General features: G+C 43.1%; 3 non-coding genes across 3 annotated transcripts; all 3 read right to left on the bottom strand.

Moving 5' to 3' along the window:
- Positions 1 to 12,178: 12,178 nt before the first annotated feature.
- Positions 12,179 to 12,251, bottom strand: TRNAF-GAA (transfer RNA phenylalanine (anticodon GAA)). The gene has a single exon. It is a non-coding gene; the product is annotated as a tRNA-Phe (tRNA).
- A 5,091-nt stretch (positions 12,252 to 17,342) lies between these two features.
- TRNAR-CCU (transfer RNA arginine (anticodon CCU)) lies at positions 17,343 to 17,415 on the bottom strand. The gene has a single exon. It is a non-coding gene; the product is annotated as a tRNA-Arg (tRNA).
- A 572-nt stretch (positions 17,416 to 17,987) lies between these two features.
- Positions 17,988 to 18,070, bottom strand: TRNAL-CAG (transfer RNA leucine (anticodon CAG)). Its single transcript has one exon. It is a non-coding gene; the product is annotated as a tRNA-Leu (tRNA).
- Positions 18,071 to 19,168: the final 1,098 nt, after the last annotated feature.

Here is a 19,168-nt window from a genome sequence, read left to right as displayed (position 1 = left end):
ATGGCAGGAATAATTTCTGCAAATTTACTTTTGTACCGGGGATCTAACAGTGTGGCAACCCAGTAGTCAGGATTATTTCTAATTCTCACAATTCGAGGGTCATGTTGCAGGTAGTGCAGCAAGAAGGCACTCATGTGTGTTGCGCATCCAGGAGCACCAAGTCCCTGTTGTGTTGGTGGCGAGGTAACAATCATGCTTCCTTCCTCTGTCCTCTCCCCCCAACCTCGCACAACAGAAATGTGATCAAGGTCTCCCTCATCTGATGAGTCTTCCATCAGTTCGTCCTCCACTTCTTCCTGGGCTCCTGCACCTTCCTCACTAGTTTGGCTGCTACCATGCGCCCTGGTAAAATCATCTCCCCCACCCTCACATGCCTGCCGCCTTGGTGCTGCCGACCGTCTGGACCTTGCAGATGTTAGCCCTTCCGCATACAACTCCTCCTCCTCTACTTCCTCCACCTCCTCTTGTGCCACCACCTGACTCCGAATTCTGTTTAACATGTGCTCCAGCATGTTAATCACCGGAATAGTCATGCTGATAATGGCATCGTCAGCACTAAACATCTTCGTCGCCATTTCAAAACTGTGCAGAAGGGTGCATAGGTCCCTGATCTGAGACCACTCCTCCAGAGTGATTTGCCCCACCTCTGAATCTCGTTGGCCCAGGCTATACGTCAGAACGTATTGCACCAGGGCTTGTCGGTGCTGCCACAGTCGCTGCAACATGTGCAGAGTTGAATTCCACCGGGTAGGCACATCGCATTTTAGCCGGTGAAGTGGCAGGCCCAACGACTTCTGTAGAGATGTAAGTCGCTGAGCTGCGGGATGCGAACGGCGGAAGTGAGCACACAGCGACCGTGCCCTCTGCAGAAGGCCATCTAGTCTGGGATAGTGGGCTAAAAATTGCTGGACAACCAGGTTCAACACGTGAGCCATACAAGGCACGTGTGTGACATTGCCCCGGCGAAGGGCCGCACCCAGGTTTGCAGCATTGTCGCACACGGCCTTCCCTGGTTTCAGGTCCAGTGGAGACAACCATTCATGAAATTGGTTCTCCAGAGCTGACCACAACTCCTCAGCTGTGTGACTCACATTTCCCAGACATTTCAATGTAAAAACCACCTGATGACGTTGAGCCCTACTGCCAGCATAGTAAGGAGGTGTGCAGGATCCCTTCTGCGCAGTTAGAAAGCTTGTGGCATGACCAGACAGGCTTTGGGTGCAGGTGGAAGACCGAGAGGAGGTTGAGGAGGCAGAAGCAGTGGAGGAACTTTGACATAAAGAGGATTGACGCACAACTCGTGGGGACGGCAAGACTTGGACAGCAGCCCCTTGTCCTGCTGTCACCATAGTTACCCAGTGCCCAGTCAGCGACATGTAACGCCCCTGTCCATGCCTACTCGTCCAAGTGTCTGTGGTGAAATGCACCCTGTCACACACAGAGTTTCTCAAAGAAGCGGTGATGTTGTGTGCGACATGCTGGTGGAGCGCAGGCACACCTTTCTTTGAGAAGTAGTGCCGACTGGGCATCTGGTACTGGGGCACTGCGACGGACATAAGGTCTCGAAAATCCTCTGTGTCCACCAGGCGGAAAGGCAGCATTTCTGTAGCCAAGAGCTTGCAGATGGTGAAATTCAACCTCTTAGCTTTCTCATGGCTAGGAGGAAATGGTCTTTTACTTGTCCACATCTGAGGGACCGAGGGCTGGCTATTGTGCTTAGACGGGGTTGATAAGGGTGTCCCCGGCAAACTGCCGGTCTGTGAGGAAGATGCAGGCGGACATGTTAGGTTGCCTTGATCCAAAGGTGGTGCTATCGATGTCGGACAGCGCTCAAGACCAGCTGGTGTTACCACCTCCAAAGAAAATGATGACCTGCCAATCACGCTGGCTGTTGCGGGTAAAGAGGTGGCAGGTCTGCGCCCCAAAACAGGTGTGACTGCTGTCCCCCCAGTCACAGAGGATGAAGAGGCCGCGGATGCACAAGATATGGCAGACGGTGGTTGGCCCGGCCGGCTAGGCCGCATTGTAGCACACTGAGCTTCCCACTGCAACTTATGCTTCATGTCCATGTGCCGGTTCATGCATGAAGTACTCAAACTATGTATTTTTTGGCCTCTACTTAGCTTTTGCTGACAAATGTTACAGATAACACGAGTTGGGTCATCTTTATCGATCTGAAAAAATGCCCAGGCTATGCAAGGCTTAGCACCCATGCGACCTGAAGAGCCACCACGACTTGTGGTGAGAGGCAGAGTTGTGTTTGAGGATGCAGTTGTTGACGTGCTTCCAGTACTACGTCTCTGTCCAGGAAGGCGCAACCTGACCTCGTCGTCACTAGCATCTTCCTCCACCTCCTCTGCTGACCTCATCTCTTGGCTGACTGTGGGTTGACAGTAAGTGGGATCTCCGACCTCATCATCATCACCCTGTGCGTTATCACACCCGTCGTCCTCAGAGCCAACCTGTTCCTGCCCTGACAAAAAACTAAAGTTGTCGCTCCAATCAGGTATTTGAGTCTTATCATCGTCTTCCTCATTGTCTCCACCAACAGGAGTTACAGTTTGGGAATGAGGGTCTACATTATGGTCAGAACCTTCTGCGTCTGGTCCTGGATCCGACTCATAAAGATTCTGGGCATCAGTGCAGATCATTTCCTCGTCTGGATTCACAGAAGCGCTGGAGTCGACCTCTGATTCCCAGGCTATAGTATGAGTAAACAGCTCTGCAGACTCAACCATCTGTTCTACCTCATACTCAGACGGGCAGCTGGAGATTTGGGAGCTGTGAGGAAGCAAGTGCGATTTGGGTGACACCTTTGAGGACTGTAGTATTTGTGATGTTGAAGTTGATGTGGAGGAGAGCCCACTTAAAGGAGCACTTGATATCCGTTGAAGCACCTGCTGTTTTTGTGCCTCATCTGGAATTTGTAGCGATTGGCGTGGCCGTAAGAAAGGGATCTTATCACATTGTCCGCTAAAAGAAGTAGACATTTTAGTTTGGCTGGAAGATGGTCTTTCTTCTGCACCTACCCCACGGACACAACCTTTTTTCCCCTTCCCAACACGCCTATTCCCCTTTCCACCAGCAGCAGGCCTTTTTCCACTCATTTTGGTGGTTAACTAATTCACAACTCTGGAGTTGTTTGCACAAAAAAACAATGGATGGTAACCGAGCAGAGCTGAGTGGCCAAACTGTGGTATTAGGCCAAAACTATTGGCTGGGTTAGATGCAGAAAAAAATTATTTTTAATTTGCAACCTGATGGAGGTCAGTATAGATGGACTAATAGACCAAGTCCCACACCGCTAGAAGCCCAAATATTTTTTCAGAGCTAGATGCAGAAAATTTTTTTATTCAATTTGCAACCTGATGGAGGTCAGTATAGATGGACTAATAGACCAAGTCCCACACACTGCTAGAAGCCCAAATATTTTTTCAGAGCTAGATGCAGAAAAAAATTATTTTTAATTTGCAACCTGATGGAGGTCAGTATAGATGGACTAATAGACCAAGTCCCACACACTGCTAGATGCCCAAATATTTTTTCAGAGCTAGATGCAGAAAAAAATTATTTTTAATTTGCAACCTGATGGAGGTCAGTATAGATGGACTAATAGACCAAGTCCCACACACTGCTAGAAGCCCAAATATTTTTTCAGAGCTAGATGCAGAAAAAAATTATTTTTAATTTGCAACCTGATGGAGGTCAGTATAGATGGACTAATAGACCAAGTCCCACACACCGCTAGAAGCCCAAATATTTTTTCAGAGCTAGATGCAGAAAAAAATTATATTCAATTTGCAACCTGCTGGAGGTCAGTATAGAAGGACTAATAGAACAAGTCCCACACACTGCTAGAAGCCCAAATATTTTTTCAGAGCTAAATGAAGAAAAAAATTATTTTTAATTTGCAACCTGATGGAGGTCAGTATAGATGGACTAATAGACCAAGTCCCACACACTGCTAGAAGCCCAAATATTTTTTCAGAGCTAGATGCAGAAAAAAATTATTTTTAATTTGCAACCTGATGGAGGTCAGTATAGATGGACTAATAGAACAAGTCCCACACGCTGCTAGAAGCCCAAATATTTTTTCAGAGATAAATGAAGAAAAAAATTATTTTTAATTTGCAACCTGATGGAGGTCAGTATAGATGGACTAATAGACCAAGTCCCACACACTGCTAGAAGCCCAAATATTTTTTCAGAGCTAGATGCAGAAAAAAATTATTTTTAATTTGCAACCTGATGGAGGTCAGTATAGATGGACTAATAGACCAAGTCCCACACACCGCTAGAAGCCCAAATATTTTTTCAGAGCTAGATGCAGAAAAAATTTATATTCAATTTGCAACCTGCTGGAGGTCAGTATAGAAGGACTAATAGACCAAGTCCCACACACTGCTAGAAGCCCAAATATTTTTTCAGAGCTAGATGCAGAAAAAAATTATATTCAGTTTGCAACCTGATGGAGGTCAGTATAGATGGACTAATAGAATGATGCTATGCCCAAAAGATTTTACTTCACTAGGTGCAGTAAAAAAATTGGTATTCTATACACAGGTGGTATATCTTGCAACACAGATAGGCTACTCCACTGACTAACACACTCTGCAATAGGCCAAAAAGGATTAGCTTTGCTAGATTCAGCCAAATGCTGTGAAAAAAACTTGCACAGCACTGGCACAGACCTGCCTGGCAAAAACTGATAGGAACTGATGTAACCTAGTCCTGAAAAGGACTCCAATTACAATTAGTCTTTACTCCCACAATCTATCTATTTAAGAGCACAGACCTGCTTGATAAAAGTCGTAGGAAATGCTGTAACCTAGTCGTTAAAAGGACTGCAATCACAACTATTCCCTACTCCCAAGCTATCTGTATATTTGTGCGAAAATTGGCTTGAAATTAACAAGGTATAGCGCACACAGCAACAGCGATGCCGTCTAACACGCAGCTGCAGCAGTGAGAAAATGGTGGCAACGGGGAAAATGGCTTGGTCTTATAGGGCAAGGACATGTGACATACACTGCCAATCACACATGCCCTTGCTTGTGTGAAAAAAAGCACTTCGCTCCGTGTGTGCGCTGCTGATAGGCTGACAGATTGCACCTCCCCACTGCAAATGCGGGAAAGAGAAAAAAAAATGGAGATCTTCATTGTTCCTGCAGAGATCCATCCCCTGCCCCTCCCCCCGCCCCACTGTACACTCAAACTGCGTATTAACATTAATTTTCATCATTACTGAGAAAAAATCCAGTTATGATTTTGGTGCACGAACAGTTATCGAACATAACCTCGAACAGCCAAATTTTTCTCAAATTGTTCGTGTTCGCCGACCGGCTCGAACACCGCCCAAAACAGCTCGAATTTGAGATTGGCGAACAGTTCGAGTAGAACAACGCTCACCTCTAGTCTGAACGTGTGTTCAGCGCTGCTGGTGGTGTGCTGACAGATAAGCGCACGCGGCTCTCCACTGATAATGTAGACAGACTCACGTTCATAAAGATGAACAAATCATGGATCCGAAACGACTTTTCTACCCCTGTGTCATCCTGGGGAGAGTAAAAGCTTGATGATTGGTTAAAATCACCCTACCAAACGTTTTAAGCTTTCAAATTACTAATCATGTTTATCTGTATCTTGACTGGAAAATAATTTGGGCTTTGTAGCAGTGTGCAGCACTGATCCTATTAGGCCATCTATAATAAGCTCCACCAGATTTAAAATTAAAAATAATTTTTAGCTGCATCTAGCCCGGAAAATAATTTTGGGGCTCCGAGATGCGCAAGACACATAAGTGCCTTCTTGCTGCACTACCTGCAGCATGACCCTCATATTGTCAGAATTCGAAGTAATCATGACTACTGGGTTGCCACACTCTTAGATCCCCCAAACTTTTCGATCAACCTTTTCATTTTAATAAAGACCAAAAAAATGGTCATTTTTGAAATTATAAGCATTAGCAGGTTGTTAGAAACTGAAATCAAACAGTTTTCAACTCAAAACTTTATTCTAGGTGATGTTACATTTTCACATAGGACCCCTTGTTCGAAAGGAGCTTCTGAACTCTCTCGTCCATTGAATTTGTCAGGTTTTGGATGGTTTCTGCTTCAATTGTTTTGCATGAGGACAGAATACCCTCCCAGAGCTGTTGCTTAGATGTGAACTGCCTCCCGCCATCATAGACACTCCTTTTAATGATGCTCCAAATGTTCTGAATGGGGTAGAGGTCAGGGGAGCATGGGGGTCACACCATAAGTTTGTCCCCTTTTATGCCCATATCAGCCAGAGATGCAGATGTTTTATGTGCAGCATGAGATGGTGCATTATCATGCAGAAAAATGATCTTGCTGTGAAATACACGGTTCTTCTTCTTGAACCATGGCAGGAAGTGCTGTTTGAGAAAATCCACATACATTATGGAGTTCATCTTTAGCGCCTTCAGGGATCCTAAAGGGGCCGACAATCTCTCTCCCCATGATTCCAGCCCAAAACATTACTCCACCTCCTCCTTGTTGGCGCTGTAGCCGTGTTTGCGTGGGGTGTCCATCAACCAGCCATCCTCCACTCCATCCATCTGGACCATCGAGCGCTGCACGGCACTCATCCGTGAACAAAACAGTTTTGAAATCAGTCTTCATGTAATGTTTGGCCCACTGGAGCCGTTTCTGCTTGTGTGAAGTGGATAGAGGAGGTCGACAGGATGGCGTATGCACAGCTGCAAACCTCTGAAGGACCCTGCATCTTGTTGTTCGGGGGACGTTGGAGGCACAAGCAGCTTCAAAACTTGTCTGCTGCTATGACAAGGCTTTTTTGCCGCTGCTCTTTCAACCTGACGTAATTGCCTGTAGGAAAGAGTCCTCAATTTGCCCTTATCAGCACGCACACGTGTGTACTGTGAATCAGCTACATACTTCTTGATTGCCAAGACACTTCATCCTGATCATCGCACAATGTTGATTGTAGTCATGCCTTGACCTAAACACTCCACAATTTGTTGCTTCTCAGCAGCCGACACATCCTTTTTCTTTCCCATTTTGGCAGAAAATGTAGGCTGCTTAATAATGTGAGAGAGCCTTCTTAAGTAGTCTTGCCTTTCATTGGACACACCTGCCAAACTAATTAGCACAGGTGTCTGCAATTGCTTACAGTGATATAAAGAGCCCTGACACACATCACCATCAATGAGTTTAACTGACAAACAAACAAATTCTTCCCTTATCACTCCTAAACACTTTTTGCATAATAATTTGGAACGCGGTGTACATGTGCTTTTCCACAAAACACCAGCGGTTCACGTAGTGAATCTTACAGTTCTAACTTGCCAACCGTGGTCTGTATGGAATTGTTCAATAAAGGGCCCAAAATTAAGATAACATAGATGGGAGAGGTCTCTATGAATAGGAATTCCTAAGTATTTGATACCCTGTGAGGGCCAGGCAAAGGGAAAGTTGGACTGGATGGAATCCTATATGGATTTGGGGAGGGAGACATCGAGGGCCTCAGACTTCGCTGCATTGATTTTAAAATTTGACCATGTAACAAAGTGATCTATTTCAGCCATAACAGCATGGATGGATATATGTGATTGAGTGATATATACTAGGACATCATCAGCAAATAGAGAGCACTTGTACTCGGTGCCTCCCACCTCAATCCACCTAATATTGGGGTTATGGCGAATTGATGAGAGCAGGTGCTCCATCACTAGGATGTATAAGAGAGGGGACAGAGGACATCCCTGCCTTGTCCCATTGGTGATTGTGAAAGGTGATGAAAATGTTCTGACGCACCCCCTGGGCCTTGGGACACCCGGAGCCGGACCCTTTTTGGTGGATGCTGGTGGTTGTAGTCTTCGTGGCGGCGACCCGGTTCCGTGGCTCAGGGCGGTCAAACCAGTGGCGGAACTATTTATGTGGTTTTGATGTTTAAATGTCCGACTACGCCACCCGTGGATTGCGGTCAGAGTGAACCGCCGCTACAGCGCAGACCGCTGAGGCTGGTGTTGTGGGTGCAGCAGAGCGTAGCATAACTCCCCACGGGAGGAGTATAGCCTCAGGGCAGTGTATGCGGAGGATGGGGGTGATGGTGCAGGGCAGCAGCAGTAACGACACGGAGTCAGTGATGCAGTCCAGGGCCTTTACTCACAGTTCTTATTATCCAGACCACGTCTGCAGGTAACGGCTGCCCACGTCGTACTGTGCTCACCAGGTGAGGGGCTCAGACAACTCCCAGATAACTTTGGAGCACTTCACAGGACCCCCTTTGTGTGTCCTTTGTCTGGCCTTTCTTACCAACACTTCTGTCCGGCTGCCTCGGGCCTCCTCTTGGTAAACTTGGCGCCAGTTTCCCTGACCCTATGTGGTGCCTTCCTAGCGGGTGTAGCGAGGGGCTGCGCCAGATAAAATGTCAGAGCCTCCGGTTTCTAGCTGAGGGTCGTTTCCTGCCTCCACTAGTTCGGGGACCGGTCTCCCCCTTTGGCCTGACCCCTCCACGCAGGTGGATTCGGGCGTGCGGTGGCGACTCGCCCGTCCGCACCCCTGGGATCCCTTCATTCCTCGTTCCTGGAGCCTTCTCCGCTCCTCTTCCTTCCTTCTCCCTCTTCCAGGCCTGGGCCTCTGTTACTAGGCCCACCTCCGGAGCAGAGCTCATGCAGAGCCCCTGCTCCCTGCCACTTCTGCTCAGACTTCTCTGCACTGAACTAAGATGGTGCCCACCTTTTATACTCCCTTCTCAATGCACCCAGGAACTGCTTCCTCCCTGCTCCTGCACTGCAGGGTTCCCCTTCCTCAGTGTTCCCTCCCCCCCCTCCAGCCAGGGACAGGGACTGTCGTGCCCATCTCAGGGGCATATTGGTCGCCCTGCCCCACGGCAATGTGGTGTAATGCATGCAGGTGTCGGGTCCTGATCCACACTCCATCCTTACCTGAGAGTGAGATATCACACCTCTGGGTGAGGTGCAATACGTCTGTAGCAACCGAGCCCTCAGGGTGCTACAGTTCCATTTATCTTCAGCCTAGGTGACGTATTGCGATACAGGGCCGTGATTTTGGCTATAAAAGGGTCCCCTAGACCCCTACCCCAAGCTTTTTAAGAGAATCATATATGGCGTGCCAGGAGACTCTATGGAATGCTTTCTCAGCATCCAACGAGAGTATCTAATTACAAATTTTTAACTGCATCTAGCCCAGGAAATACTTTGTGCCTAGTAGCAGTGTCTGCTAGTCAGCGGATTATCCCGGCTGTTAAGCAAGCTACACCACCTGTAGTTTAGACACTTAATTTTTTCAAAGGAAATGCTTCGGGACCATGGGATACTCAGTGAAGAGCATCAGGAGGCACCCCAAGGCATAGGGGCTGGGACTGGCAGTAGGATGCCTTGCGGTGGACAGCCGAGCTCGATCCTTATAAAAGCTTTTTAACTGCAGCAGCTTTAGTGGACGCTACTGGAGCTGGAATTACGCGGCTGCTGGCATGAGACTTGCCCTCCAATAGATCCTTGTAAATGGATTTAAAGTGTATTCATTCAAATTAGAGAGACAATTTAAATTAAAAGCTTAGAGCTGCCTCCACCACAGGGGGGCTCGCTCGACCCACCAGCGGACAGGCACCAGTATTGGGAGAGGGGGTCTGGCCATCAGGGTTCACCGCGGCTCTGGCACAAACCCGGCGACACGGAGGTGGCACGGGCAGGAGCGGACTGGCCGTGTCGGCTTTTCACTTTTTGGATTTTAGAAGGGCATGACATGCCTATATCTGTGTCTCCCCCTCCTTTTACTCCTCCACCTCTTTTATTTTCGCATGACTATATGTACTTGTCACTTTTCCATGTGTTAGTTGTGTCTTCTGAGCAGTTTGTCAGCTTTTGGACACCTTTGAAGGTGTTTTCTATGTGTTTCTATGTGTTTTTGTTTGCCTGCCATTGGTTTTAACGGTGTTCGAAAGTGTTCGACGAACAGTTCGACGAACAGTTCGGCGAACACACGGGTGTTCGACGAACCGAACCGAACTCGAACACTACGGGGGTGGCTCAACACTAGTAGGGACAACTGAACGCTGCAGTGGGACAAGGACGTGGATGGTGATTGTTGCAAGTCTGCAATGACAGGTGCATGGCGGGAGGCATCTTCGCATGCGCCAAGGATCACTTATGATGGGCACACTTTTAGGCAGTGACCTGGAAGTCAGAGATGCTTCCAGAGGTCTTCCCCATGCTGTTCCCATGTCTTTTCAGCACTGTATGCATGTGTCTGATGATGTGTCACACACCACATGGCCAGATAAGGTTGTAAAATGTTAAAATTACATTTCCTGGTGAATGCATTTGTCTTGGTTGAAAACAATGCAAAAGTGCAAAAACACATCAAAAACGCAACGTGTGAACATAGCCCAAGGTGTGGAGGAGTATTTTTGGTTTTGGTTATTTATTTTGCCTTCTATACAAGTCATTACCCTGGAAAGTATGTTTCTTAACATATTTACCAGGAAAATCCATTTTGGTTTCGTTTTTGTATGTTTTATTGTGAGTCCGTAAAAGTGGCGTAATACTCTGACAACATTGTTAACAGCAGTGACCTGGGAGTCAGAAATGCTTCCAGGGGTCTTCCCCATGCTGTTCCCATGTCATTTGAGCACTGTTCCCATCGATTTGGGCAATTTTTAGGCTCTATGCAGACCGCCAGGGGGAGCCGCCTGAAAAATGCTCGAGTTTCCCATAGACTGACATTCGGCTCGTTGCTCGGGCCGAGCACCCGAGTATTCCAATTTGCTCTACCCGAGCAACAAGTACCCGAGCATTTTAGTGCTCGCTCATCACTAAAAACTATACCTCTCGAAATATTCTACTTTTAGTGATCGATTTTGAGATTGCCGCCAATAGAGGACCCACAACTAATCAATAACAGGAGAGAAGCTGTACAATTTCTTGAAAAAAATATTGATGTCAGAAGCAGGAGTCGAACCCACGCCTCCAGAGGAGACTGCAACATGAATGCAGCGCTTTAGACAGCTCAGCTATCCTGACTTCTGCTGGTTTGAGTAAATTAACTCTTTCTAAGCTAAGCAGCAGAAAGATGAGCATTACTTGTGATGAAAGGAAATATATCATGATTTATTTTATTTCAATATTCATTTTTAATTCCTTAGTGACGGAGCCAATTTTGAGCTTAGCGACCAAAGCCACATTTTCTAAAACTGACACGTGTCACTTTATGTGGTAACAACTCTGGAATGCTTAACATATCCCCGTGATTCTGAAAGTGTTTTTCCGTGACACATTGTACTTTATATTAACGGCAAATTGAGGTCAATATGTTTTTAGTTTTTCTTGTGAAAGTATCTAAAGTTTGCTGAAAATTTTTAAATGTTACCAATTTTTTTACTTTAACTGCTTATATCCTAAAATCAACTAGTCAGACAACCAAACAAGTTAATAAATAACATTTCCTATTTGTCTACTTTATGTCAGCATCATTTCCCAAACCTCCTTTTATTTTGTTAAGATGTTAGAAAGGTTAAAATTTAGCAGCAAGATTTAATTTTCTTTTTAAGAAAATTTAAGAAAATTTCCAAGTTCTATTTTTCACAGACCTAGTCAGTTTTGAAGTGACTTTGAGGGGCCTATATTTTGGAAAAACACCACTGGATTCACCCTAAGAACTTGTTCACACAATGCATTCCCAAACAAAAATGACACTGCAGTAAAACTGATGTGCTTTTACAATATTTTTTACGTTTACAGCAAAAAATGCATTGGAAACGCATCATGTGAACACAGTCTTGAACTTTATTTTTATGCCATTCAAATTAGTAAAGAAATTAAAAAAATATTTTTTTCTTTGCTGCAATACATATTCCTTATAACACAAAATACTAATAAAAAAACTCCAACAAAACTAGACATCTACGTATCAGTAAAAAATTAAAATAGGCATTTTAGCCTTTCATTAGAAAGAGTCATATACATTTCTGGATTTTTTATCAGTTTAGTTTTGATTTGGAAATAACAATTAGTAATGAAATGTTGCAGTTGTCATATTGTCCACTTTGTAAACCATGATTGCCATTTTTAAAATTATGATATTAAGTGTCTTTATGATCTGTGAATTGTGGAGTCCTGGAAAAAATAAACTCAGAGGAAAATGTAAAAGCATTCTTTAAAAAAATACATCCCATATGCCGAAACCTGCGATCGAACCAGGGACCTTTAGATCTTCAGTCTAACGCTCTCCCAACTGAGCTATTTCGGCTGGTGATAACCTGTAAACTTCAACAGTGTAAACTGAGGTCTAAAAAAGTTTCAATAAAAGAAAATTATATTGTTATATCACCGGCAGTTCTAAAAATTAATTTTCCTAGTGGAAAAATAGAAAAATTCTAGCAGCATATTGACAATAAAACAAGAGTGGAGAAGTCAGGGTAAAAATACCCACAATTTGTTACAAGACCTTTTTATTATAAATAGAACAGACCAAATACTGCGCTTTACTGTACAGAGAAACGCCTTCACGAGGACTCGTCCCAAGGTCAGAACTGAACAGTTTTTGCCCCTATTTTATTCCCATTGTTCCCCTGAGTTTACCACTTTTTGCTCTTTGAAATTCCCCATCCAGTACCTGAGATATGGGCATTTTTATTTAGCGATAATTTTTTTATGTCTTTTACCAAGGGGGCGTTGCTCGCAGGGTAATAAAGCATAGCAGCCTAAAGACACGCCCACAGAGAATCCTGTGAGCCACACCCCTTTGGCAAAGAACAGAAACATTTTCACTAACATAAAGATCCCAGATCTCTGGAATTGTATGACAGGCTCAAAAAAAAGGAATAATGAGGGGAGCAGCGGGAATAAAACAAGGGGCGAAAACTGGAAACTTTTGACCCGGTGATAGGTCATCTTTAATGGTTTTGAAAACAGCCATAAATCACAACTGCTAAATGATACACTGCACATGTACATGCTTTCTGGAAACAGGATGATCATCTAAGCATACTGACACGAAGAATAATGCTGCCTTATCACTTTTACCAGACGCAGAACGGCATAAAAAAAACCCCAAAAAACAATTCCTGAATTGTTTTTGGTTTTTGTTAAGTTTACCTCCCAAAAAACGGAATAGAAAGCGATCAAAAAATGTCACGTACCCAAAAATGGTACCAATAAAAATGTCAACTCGTCCCGCAAAAAACAAGCTGTCACATGACTCTGTTGGCCGAAATATGGAAAAATTATAGCTCTCAAAATATGGCGATGCAAAAACTAGATTTTGCAAAAAATAGTGTCTTTTAGTGTGTGACAGCTGTCAGTCATAAAAACCCAATATAAATCTGGTATCGCTGTTAGCACACCGACCCGAAGAATAAAGTAATTTCATCACTTATACCGCACAAGGAACGACGTAAAAAATAAATAAAACCAATTCTTCACCTGCTACTGATTTGTTTATTATATCTCCCAATATGCTCACCACACATCTAGATAAGTTCCCCAAGGGGTCTAGTTTCCAAAATGGTGTCACTTGTGGGGGGTTTCCACTGTTTAGGCACATCAGGGGCTCCCCAAATGCAGCATGGCGTCCGCTAATTATTCAAGCAAATTTTACATTCAAAAAGTCAAATGGCGCTCCTTCCCTTCCAAACCCTGCCGTGCGCCCAAACAGTGGTTTGCCTCCACATATGGGGTATCGGCGTGTTCAGGAGAAATTGCACAACAAACTTCATGGTGCAATTTATCCTATTACCCTTATGATAATGCAAAATTAGGGGATGAAAAACATTTTTGTGGTAAAAATGTGAAAATTTTATTTTTACAGCTCAATATTATAAACTTCTGTGAAGCACCTTGAGGTTCAAGGTGCTCACCACACATCTAGATAAGTTCCCTAAGGGGTCTAGTTTCCAAAATAGTCTCACTTGTGGGGGGTTTCCACTGTTTAGGCACATCAGGAGCTCTCCAAACGCAACATGGCGTCTGCTAATTATTCAAACAAATTTTACATTCAAAAAGTCTAATGGCGCTCCTTCCCTTCCGAACCCTGCCGTGCGCCCAAACAGTGGTTTTCCCTCACATATGGGGTATCAACACGCTCATAAGAAATTGCACAAAAAAATTTGGGGTCCATTTTTTCCTGTTACCCCTGCAAAAATAAAAAAAATTGGGTCTAAAGTAACATTTTTGTGAAAAAAGTTAAATGTTAATTTTTTTCTTCCACATTCCAAAAATTCCTGTGAAGCACCTGAAGGGTTAATAAAGTTCTTGAATGTGGTTTTGAGCACCTTGAGGGGTGCAGTTTTTATAATGGTTCACTTTTGGGTATTTTCTGTCATAAAGACCTCTCAAAGTGACTTCAAATATGATGTGGTCCCTAAAAAAATGTTTTGTAAATTTTGTTGGAAAAATGAGAAATTGCTGGTCAACTTTTAACCCTTATAGCTTCCCAACAAAAAAAATTTTGGTTCCAAAATTGTGCTGCTGTAAAGTAGACATGTGGGAAATGTTATTTATTAACTATTTTGTGTGACATATCTCTCTGATTTAAGGGCATGAAAATTCAAAGTTTGAAAATTGCAAAATTTTCAAAATTTGCCAAATTTCTGATTTTTTCACAAATAAACGCAAGAGATATCAAAGAAATTTTACCACTATCATAAAGTACAATATGTCACGAAAAAACAGTCTCAGAATCAGGGGAATCCATTGAAGCGTTTCAGAGTAATTACTTCATAAAGTGACAGTGGTCAGAATTGAAAAAATTGGCCCGGTCACGAAGGCAAAAACAGGCTCTGGCGCGAAGTGGTTAATTATTGTATTATCTTTAACTGTTGCTTATAACTGTTGTATATGAACCTCTGAATTGTAAAGTGCTCTGGAATATGTTGGCGTTATATAAAGAAAGAATATTATTATTACATCATGTTACTCTAAGATAAAAAAAAAACTGCTGACTGATTCACTTTAAATTCTATAAAACCAACAAACAAGCAGCAGCCAGCTATGATACAGAATTCGCTGATGTCTTCATCCCTCAACAGATTTTTTTACAGTTTTGAAATCTGACACTCTGCCCAATCCCAGTATACCACTAGCAACCATTTCAGTGCGCCAAAAGCCAGCGATGGACAATACCTAATTGACCTATTACAGTATGTACAGGTGCTTCTCACAAAATTAGAATATCATCAAAAAGTTAATTTATTTCAGTTCTTTAATACAAAAAGTGAAACTCGTATATTATATAGAGTCATTGCAAACAGAGTGATCTATTTCAAGTGTTTATTTCTGTTAATGTTGATGATTATGGCTTACAGCCAATGAAAACACAAAAGTCATTATCTCAGCAAATGAGAATAATTAACAAATAATACCAGCAAAGGCTTCCTAGGTGTTTAAAAAAAAGTCCCTTAGTCTATTTCAGTAGGCTCCACAATCATGGGGCAGATTGCTGACTTGACAGATGTCCAGAAGGTAGTCATTGACACACCCCACAAGGAGGGTAAGCCGCAAAAGGTCATTGCTAAAGAAGCTGGCTGTTCACAGAGGGCTGTATTCAAGCATATTAATGGAAAGTTGAGTGTAAGGAAAAAGTGTGGTAGAAAAAGGTGCACAAACAACCGGGATAACCGCAGCCTTGAAATGATTGTTTAGAAAAGACCATTCAAAAATTTGGGGGAGGTTCACAAGGAGTGGACTGCTGCTGTAGTCATTGCTTCAAGAGCCACCACACACAAACGTATCCAGGACATGGGCTACAGGTGCCACATTCCTTGTGTCAAGCCACTCATGACCAATAGACAACGCCAGAAGCGTCTTACCTGGGCCAAGGAGAAAAAGACCTGGACTGTTGCTCAGTGGTCCAGCTTCACTGTCCACTGTCTCTGAAGAGAGGCAGCAGTGTAAGTGCAGGCCCCGCCCACTGCACTTGATGCTCATTTGCATAACAATTAAACAGTACATTTCTCTAAAATGTAAACCTAGATTTTCAAAATAATGGTATTTCTGTGATCAGCATTACAGGGACTTTATAAAAATGTCATTAGTTTGGGGTGTAAAACCTGATGAGAGGTTCCCTTTAAGAGCAATATTCCAGATTTCAGTGTAATTATTTGCAGGGATCCAGGTAACATTAAGATGCTGTTTGGCAATAAATCTGCTTTTGCTATTCCTTCCAGTGATTTTCCGATGTGTAAATTTATGACAAGCAAAATGTCAGCACTAATGGGGCCAATGTCTCACTCACATGTCTTACTCTGGGTGCGAATGGAAACAGGATGAAATCTTCACCCATCAGAATTATTTCTTTTGTTGCAAAGGGGAAAATTGATGCCTGAATTGGAATCTGTGATGAAACCAATAAACTAGATTATTTTGGCTGGAATCATTTTGGATATTTCCCAGTTCTGGAGAAGATCCATAGTAATCTGCAGATGGGAAAGCAAAGATAATCTACCTGATCTGCTGATGGGCTGCAGCGTTCACTTGACAAGCAAAGTAACCAGATCCCCAGGTAACACGGCGCTCGGAGAGAAGAAGTTGGGCTTGTTTGGGATTTACAGTTTTTACTTCTTTTATTCTGTACACCGAGAGCATTGAAAAGGGATTTTCCAGTAGTGGACAAACCCTTTGAGGGTATATTCACACATTGCGTTTTTTGCTGCCTTTTTATTCTGCAGCAAAACCTGATCTCTTGCCAGGAGGTTTGTTCGGGATTTTTCTTGCTTTCTTGCTTTTTTTTTGGTGCGTTTTTTAACTGTCCTTTTGTCTCTTTTATGCATGTACATAAAGTTCAGTGAAAAAAAGTCTCATTCTGGTTTTGACACAAAAAATGCTGAAAAAACACTGAAAACCCTGACACCTGCGTTTTTGGTGCGTTTTTTCAGCATTTTTTTCATCACCCATTATTTCCAATGGGTGAAAAATTGCTGAAAAAAACACTGAAAGAAGTGACATGCTATATTTTGCAAAAAACCCAACCAAGGCACAAAATCCTGATAAAAAAACATGATATGAGCATGAGATTTCTGGAATCTCATAGACTTTGCTGTTACTGTAAAACGCAACTGAAAATTTGCATAAAGAAATGCATCAAAAAACGTTGAAAAAAACATGATGTGTGAACATAGCTCCAAACTGCTGGACCTTCCCGCCATACATTTTCTACCAAGATATTAACTCTTTGTAGAAGAGTCGATAATACAATCAGCAATACCTGAATTTATAGTAGATAAAGGACAATCACTGGTAAAATTCAAGAAAGTTGCTCTTAGTGCAAACATTACCCTTAACATAATGGAGACAATAAAGAAATGTAGGAAGATAAAAAATGTTGGAGAAAAAGCTTATGAAGCACCCCAGATGGGACTCAAACCCACAATCCCTGGCTTAGGAGGCCAGTGCCTTATCCATTAGGCCACTGGAGCTTAGTGGGGGCTGATTGCTCACATTACCTGGACTTTTTTCACATTTCATAAATCAGTGGAAATGTTTTTTAGCTGATGTTCCTTTATTCTTTTAATACCACACAGGGATTGGTTTATTTTGTTTGCAGTAATGTAGTAAAGCTCTGTATATCTATATTCCCGTATATACAGGTGTTAGTGCTCACATAACTGCGCTGTAAAGTAAGGAATGTGATCAGACAGGTCGTCACTGATTGTCGATACGATATGGGGTCGGATCACAGTATGATATAGGATTAGGCTTCATCATATCCTCATTATGATATACCATATCAATGGCAGGGATTGGGTTAAAGGTGTTGTCTCACAAATAAATGTTTGTTTAATTCTCGATTCCTTAGATGTCCCTTTAAGAAATCATTGTAGGCTGAAATTAGTTAAAAGAAGCTTAGGGAGAAGAGCTGAAGGTCCGTGGCTCAATGCTGCGTTACCATATAAATTCTATATAAGATTTCAGTGTTATTATGTGTTCTAACATGTACTAATCAATTACAGGAGAGAAGCTGTACAATGTCAGGAAGGATAAGAACTGATGTCAGAAGTGGGATTCGAACCCACGCCTCCAGAGGAGACTGCGACCTGAACGCAGCGCCTTAGACCGCTCGGCCATCCTGACTGCTGCTGAATGCTGTGAATTAACTGTTTCCAAACCAGTCAGCTACAAGCTGATTAGTGTTTATCATGAATGGAAATGTGGCATAATTTATTTTTATTATTGATCTTTAACCCCTTAGTGACAGAGCCACTTTTGAGATTAACGACCAAGCTCATTTTTTTCAATCTGACAAGTGTCACTCTTTGTGTTAATAATTCTGGAACGCTACAACATATCTTAATAATTTTGAAAGCGTTTATTTGTGACATATTGTCCTTTATGTTAGCGGTAAATTTAAGTCAATATGTTTTTAGCTTTTTTTGTGAAAATATCTAAAGTTTGCTGAAAAGTTTGAGAAATTTGTCATTTTCAAACTTTGAATACTTATATCCTTAACCCCTTTACAGCCTGGGGCATAATAGTATGCACCAGACTGTCACCCCCCGTTGAGCGCGGGCTCCGGTGGTGAGCCCACACTGAACCAGGCACATGTCAGCTGATTTTTACAGCTGACATGTGCCCGCAACAGCCGCGGGTGGAATCGCGATCCACCACAGCTGTTAAAATGTTAAATGCCGCTGTCAAACTCTGACAGCGGCATTTAACAGTGCCGCTCTGGAAGTGCGTTACTTACCCCGCCCATCGGTGACTCCTTCACGTGATCGCAGGTCACTGATGGGTGGGCATGACAGCCCTGGGTCTGCAGCAGACCTCAGAGGTTGTCATGTACTGATCGCTATGAGCGCCACCTAGTGGTTGGTGCTCATAAGCACAGGAGCATTTCTGCTACATAGAGGTGATCTGTTCATCACCTCTATGTAGCAGAGACGATCGGTCAGTTGCTGCTTCTGGTATCCTATGGAGACTATAGAAGCATGCAAAAAGTAAAAAAAAATGTTTTTAAAAATATTAAAAGAATAAAAAATATATAAAAGTTTAAATCACCCCCCTTTCACGCCATTCAAAATAAAATAATAATAAAAAACCACATACACATATTTGGTATCGCTGCGTCCAGAATCACCCGATCTATCAATATAAAAAAAGAATTAATCCGATCGGTAAACGGCGTAACGAGAAAAAAATTCTTGAAGATTGAAGATGAAACGGGGCTGGGTC

The sequence above is a fragment of the Phyllobates terribilis genome, unplaced genomic scaffold (assembly GCF_046119375.1).
Source record: "Phyllobates terribilis strain yellow unplaced genomic scaffold, ASM4611937v1 Scaffold_65__1_contigs__length_7625178, whole genome shotgun sequence".
NCBI classification, from domain to species: Eukaryota; Metazoa; Chordata; class Amphibia; order Anura; family Dendrobatidae; genus Phyllobates; species Phyllobates terribilis.
The sequence above is the reverse complement of the archived record's forward strand: the minus strand, read 5'-3'. Positions and strand labels throughout refer to the sequence as shown.